This window comes from Triticum urartu, chromosome 7A (assembly GCF_056163025.1).
Source record: "Triticum urartu cultivar PI428250 chromosome 7A, HENAU_Tu73, whole genome shotgun sequence".
In the NCBI taxonomy this organism is placed as follows: domain Eukaryota; kingdom Viridiplantae; phylum Streptophyta; class Magnoliopsida; order Poales; family Poaceae; genus Triticum; species Triticum urartu.
The window spans coordinates 174502630-174509107 of record NC_141879.1 but is presented as its reverse complement, the minus strand read 5'-3'; positions in this window follow the sequence as shown (position 1 = coordinate 174509107).

Here is a 6478-nt window from a genome sequence, read left to right as displayed (position 1 = left end):
TGTTGGCTCCCACATGCTCCTCGATGATCTCATCGGATGAACCACGATGTCGAGGATTCAATCAATCCCGTATACAATTCCCTTTGTCAATCGGTATGTTACTTGCCCGAGACTCGATCGTTGGTATCCCAATACCTCGTTCAATCTCGTTACCGGCAAGTCACTTTACTCGTACCGTAATGCATGATCCCGTGATCAACCACTTGGTCACATTGAGCTCATTATGATGATGCATTACCGAGTGGGCCCAGAGATACCTCTCCGTCATATGGAGTGACAAATCCCAGTCTCGATTCGTGCCAACCCAACAGACACTTTCAGATATACCCGTAGTGTACCTTTATAGTCACCCAGTTATGTTGTGACGTTTGGCACACCCAAAGCACTCCTACGGTATCCGGGAGTTGCACAATCTCATGGTCTAAGGAAATGATACTTGACATTCGGAAAAGCTCTAGCAAACGAACTACACGATCTTTAAGCTATGCTTAGGATTGGGTCTTGTCCATCACATCATTCTCCTAATGATGTGATCTCGTTATCAATGACATCCAATGTCCATAGTCAGGAAACCATGACTATCTTTTGATCAACGAGCTAGTCAACTAGAGGCTCACTAGGGACGTGTTGTGGTCTATGTATTCACACATGTATTACGATTTCCGGATAACACAATTATAGCATGAACAATAGACAATTATCATGAACAAAGAAATATAATAATAACCATTTTATTATTGCCTCTAGGGCATATTTCCAACAGTGGCGTCCCCCCATGGGTCCAAATTGGACTAGGGGAAGGGGCGGCGCCTCCCTTGCCTTTTCCTGTTCCCTCTCTCTCCTACCACTTGTGTGCGTCGGTCCTAAACAAACGGTTTTTAACCCCTTTCCGCGACGACATTTTGAACTGTTGCCAAGTGAGTGTGTGCGATCGCGTGTCCTTCACACATGACCCAGAAATCGTAGGGGATAGGCCCTCCTGGGACCCAGGCTGGGGCCGTGTGCGATCGGGCGAGGCATCTAAACCCAATCATTTCCGTAGGTATGTACATCCCACACGGTAATCCAAGAAAATCATTTTCGTAGGTATGTACATCCCATATGGGGAATCCCAGAAAATCATTTCTGGTCATATGTATATCACACACAGTTAATCCAAGCAATACGTTTCTGTTCTTATGTACATCCCACATAGTCAATCCAAGGAACATGTTTCCGTTCGGACGTACATCCCACACAGTTTTATGTGTAGGCTCGTGTGTGAAAGGTGTAACTATCACACACGGTTTGCCATGGTTAACTATTTGCTTTTATCAACTATATCACACACGATTTGATGAAGAAAAGTGTGTGGCATTGGGCTATCCATCGCAAGCGCTTTTTCTGCTAGAACCGTTTGCAAAGTTCCATGACACATTTAGCAGGTTTATTAGTTTGTAATTAATAATTCCAGTATTACGCAAATTCACATTTCATATCAAACAATTGTTTGCCTATTTCGTATTAGGCACATAAATATATTATAACATCACAGTACAGTAGCTACATGAAAACAACATAGTACAACATATAACTAGTTCAACTTCATAAGAACAATATATTCATTTTCCTAATCGAGATCATCCAGGCTCGTCTTATCCACCTCTGCTTTCAGTTCAGTAAGAACCCGTTTTGCACGGGCCAACTGGGAAAGTGCCTCCTCCTTCGCCAACACCATCTTAGCAAAGCCTAATTTAAAAAAAATCTGAGCTCATTCTCCACCTTCAACTTTTTATCCCGCATTTTGAAATATACTTCAGCATTGACAACACTTTCTCTTAGCCTACGTGTGTTCTCTTCCTCATACATGCTCCAAAGCTTCGCTAGGCACATCTTCAAAGACTGTGGCCACTCTTGATCAACCCACTCCAAGTAAGAACACTTCCGTTCATCTTATAATATTTAAAACTAGATCAGTAACAATTGTAGGGGAAATGGGTTTATAGCAACATAGAAAATCACCAATGCTTATTTTTAAAAACTGAAGAAACAGGTTAATTATGACATATCTTCTCAAAAAGATCAATGTGCAAATGAAATAATTGGTACTGAGACAACAATCAAATTCTGGAACATCGGAAGCTATAATTAACTACAACAATGCTGCAAGTTCTTACTCATGTACAATAAATAACAAATTGAATACTTTATGAGGAAGGTAAATATAACTGCAATAGCATAGCGACAGTGTTTGGATGACAACAAATTGATATTAACAGGTGTGTACATGCACAAATTTAGTAACATAGAACTAATAGCACTAAGGCCGTCCACTATGTATGTCAAAACTGGGGTAAAGACAACTGTTGCTACATCTTGCACCGGTGCCCTGCACTGGCGAGCCGATGCAGCGGAAAAAATCAGGGACCCGGACTCCGGAGCACGTAGTTGCTCCGATGCCCCGTTCCTTCGTGGCATAAAGATTTAGTATTTTACTGCTTGGCTTCTTGGATGTGTGGACAAAAGTTGGCTGCACAAACTGCTGAAGCGGTGCCAAATAATTTTCTAATGGCAGCGCTGATGAGATGGCAACAATTTAAGATACTAGGTACAAACTGTGACACTGTCTTAGGATGCATTTGGTTGAAGGTGTGTTATGAATGAGTTGGGACCGTGACAGTGACTGAATCACATCTAGCAAATGATTTGTAACAATAAAAGAGGGTCTAACCTTCTCTGCACATGCCAGAAACTTCCTCCCACTGTCCATAGAATCAAACGCAACTAGCTTCACGTATGGAGATTGATGGTGACAACAAGCAGATAGATCTTTAGCCACCCTGCTCCATTCGTTGCCACTGATGGTCTTCGGGAGCTACAAGAGGAAGAAATGACTCAAACCGACTGTCGGGTAAAAATCCTTCATTCCAAGTCATAGCCTGATAGAGAGAAGAGAGGCATACCCGAGTGGTGAAGGAGTAGTCGCCAGAGGAGGAACCACTGGAGATGTCTTTGAAGAAGACCATGCCGACCCCAGCGGTAGGATGCGAGACGGCGAGAGCGAGGAAGCGGCTATAGCTTAGCAAGGAAGGAAGGAGGAAACAGGGGAAATGTGACTTGTGGTCGGGGAGAAAAGGGGGTGGGAAAGGGGCAGGGGTAGATATTTTGGCGGTACGCCAAAATTTTGGAAATGTGGAGGGAAACTTTGCGCGCGGTGCCGCCGGACCATTCACTCTGAACGATTGTGCGCATCGCAAACGATTCTTCTGCTTTATGCGCATGGGATGAGTTTGATAATTCAAATTTTGGTGGAAATGTCCCCGGGTACGTCATTGCATAATTTAACATCGCTTGCTAATTTGGGCACACTATAGAGCGTACAGCAGACAGACCAGACTTACTGAATCGAGCAATTTTAGTAATTAAATAGAGCCATTTGACCTAAACATTGCTAAACAAAATACCAACATTAAAAAAAAGCCTAAGTACGCACAATTTTAACAAATCCGCCGCCACGCCGTCCTATGCATCACCGGTGTGAGATGAGACGTCAATGACTTGTCCTGGCGACATGCTGCCGTTGGTGGACTCCGCGCCCACAAGCTGAAGTCGACCGCGTCCTCATCCTCGTCCTCATCCTCGTCCTCGTCCCCGTCCTCGTCTTCGACACCGCCCTCAAGGTTGTAGCACTTGTAGTAGTGGCTGCGCCAGAGCTCGCATTGGTACTCCACCGCCGATTCCTTGACGAACAGACTCTTCTCTACCTCGACCTCAGCCACGCGCAACTCCTCCTCCCGGCGCTCCTCGATCTCAGCCGCCTCCTGCATCTCCAACTCCCACTTGGCGACCTCATGAGGAAGCAGGTGCTTTATGGCCACCACCGCCTTTTCAGACGTGGGTTGCATGATGGAGTCCGAGGTGGCCTGGAATATCTTGGCGTGTGCATCCTCGATCTTGGCGTGGATGGCCTCGACCCGGGCCAGGGCGACATCAGCGGCACGGAAGGCAGCTCGAGCGCTCTCGACGTTTGCAGCCGTCGTCGTAGTAGCTGCCCTGTCGGCTGCCACAAACGCCCTCTCGGCGGAAGCAGTCGCACTCAATGCGGATGCGGCGGCACTCTCGGCGTAGGTGGCCGCGCTCTCGACGCAGGGGGCAGCGCTCGGGGGGACGTGACCATCGTACGGGCCTTCACGAAGCATTTCCACTAGTAGAAAAAGGGTCAAACGTGAAGCACATTAGTGCCGGTTTGTATTTGAGCCGGCACTAATGTATACATTAGTGCCGGTTCCAACGGCTAGCCGGGCCGCTTTCATTAGTACCGGTTCGTGGTGAACCTTTAGCACCGGTTCGTGCCACGAACCGGTACTAATGAGAGTGGTAGCAGGATGTTGTCAGACTGGGGCCCCTCCAGCCCCTTTAGTACCGGTTCTTGGCACGAATCGGTACTAAAGGTCGTCCTACATAAACCCTTCGTCCACCCGAGCTCGCTCTGTTCTTCCCCTTTCCCCTCTCCTCTCTCTGTTCTTCCCCTCTTCCTCTCGAGCTCATCACACATTTTGCCCAAAATTTGTCAAGATTTGAAGGCCCCCATCCATTCAAATGATCACAAAGGTTAGCAACTTTGTCCTTTCATCTCTCATTGCTAGATTAGCTCTTGCAATGCTTTATATAGTGATTAATTTGTGAGTTTAGTAATTTGGGAGGATATATATATGTGCTAGTATTTGATTTATATGCAATTTTTTCTAGGAGGTATGTGAACCGGAAATTCCAACCGACCCTATTGTCGAGAGGTTAAATTTAGTTGAAAGAGAAAACGAGTACTAGAAAGAAAAATTGAAAAGAATTGAGGGGGAGAAGATGGAATTGGAGTTGCATGTTGCCGATGTCGTCGATGATCACAAGATCAAGATGGAGAAAATGCGCTTGAATATTAGAAAGATTAGAAAATATGCCATCGATAGTGAGGCTTGGTATCATTATGCTATTGGATCCATTGTTACCTTAGTTGCGATCTTGATCGCATTTGTTGTTGCATTTAAATGCTTTAGCTAGAGAGTTATTTGTTTGTTGCATTTAAGTGTTGTATGAACTTTATGTATGAACTTGTATTAATTTGGTCTATTCGGTGTTGTGTAATGAAGATGAGCCGGCAATGGATGTACGATGACCGATGCTCTCCCCAGTTCGTTGAGGGCGTGCATACTTTTCTGCTTGCGGCTGAGGCAAACAAGCGGGCGGATGGTTTTATGCCTTGTCCATGTGCTGGCTGTAAGAATGGTCACAATTACTCTACGTCAAGAACCATTCATGTCCACCTGTTTAAGTCCGGTTTCATGCCCCACTATAATGTTTGGACCAAGCACGGAGAAAGAGGGGTTATGATGGAAGACAATGAAGAAGAAGAGGATGAGGACAGCTATCCTGGCCATGGGTTCCCTGAATACGATGATACAACAATGGGGGAAGAAGCTGAGGCGGTAATGAGGGAAGAAGCTGAGCCGGCAATGCGGGAAGAAGCTAAAGAAGAGGCATCAGATGAGCCCGTTGATGATCTAGGTTGGGCCATTGCCGATGCAAAGAGAAACTGCGCAAGTGATTTGGATAAGAAGAAGTTGCAGCGCATGTTAGAGGATCACAAAAAAATGTTGTACCCGAATTGCGTAGGTGACAAGAAAAAGCTGGGCACCACACTGGAATTGCTGCAATGGAAGGCAGAGAATGGTGTATCTGACAAGGGATTTGGAAAGTTGCTGGTAATGATAAAGGATATGCTTCCAAAGGACAACGAATTGCCCGAGAGTACGTACGAAGCAAAGAAGGTTGTCTGCCCTCTAGGGTTAGAGGTGCAGAAGATACATGCATGCCCTAATGATTGCATCCTCTACCGCGGTGAGTACGAGGATTTGAACGCTTGCCCGGTATGTGGTGCATTGCGCTATAAGATCAGCCGTGATGACCCTGGTGATGTCGAGGGCGAGCGCCCCAGGAAGAAGATTCCTGCCAAGGTGATGTGGTATGCTCCTATAATACCACAGTTGAAACGTTTGTTCCAAAACAAAGAGCAAGCCAAGGCGATGCGATGGCACAGAGAAGACCGTAAGAAAGACGGAAAGTTGAGAGTACCCGCTGACGGGTCGCAGTGGAGAAAAATCGAAAGAAAGTATGGGAAGGAGTTTGCAGATGACGCAAGGAGTGTATGGTTTGGTCTAAGCGCAGATGGCATTAATCCTTTTGGGGAGCAGAGCAGCAACCATAGCACCTGGCCTGTGACTCTATGTTTGTATAACCTTCCTCCTTGGTTGTGCATGAAGCGGAAGTTCATTATGATGCCAGTGCTCATCCAAGGCCCTAATCAACCCGGCAACGACATTGTTGTGTACCTAAGGCCATTAGTTGAAGAACTCTTACAACTGTGGAATGGAACAGGTGTACGTGCGTGGGATGAGCACATGGGGGAAGAATTTGACCTAAAGGCATTGCTGTTCGTGACCATCAA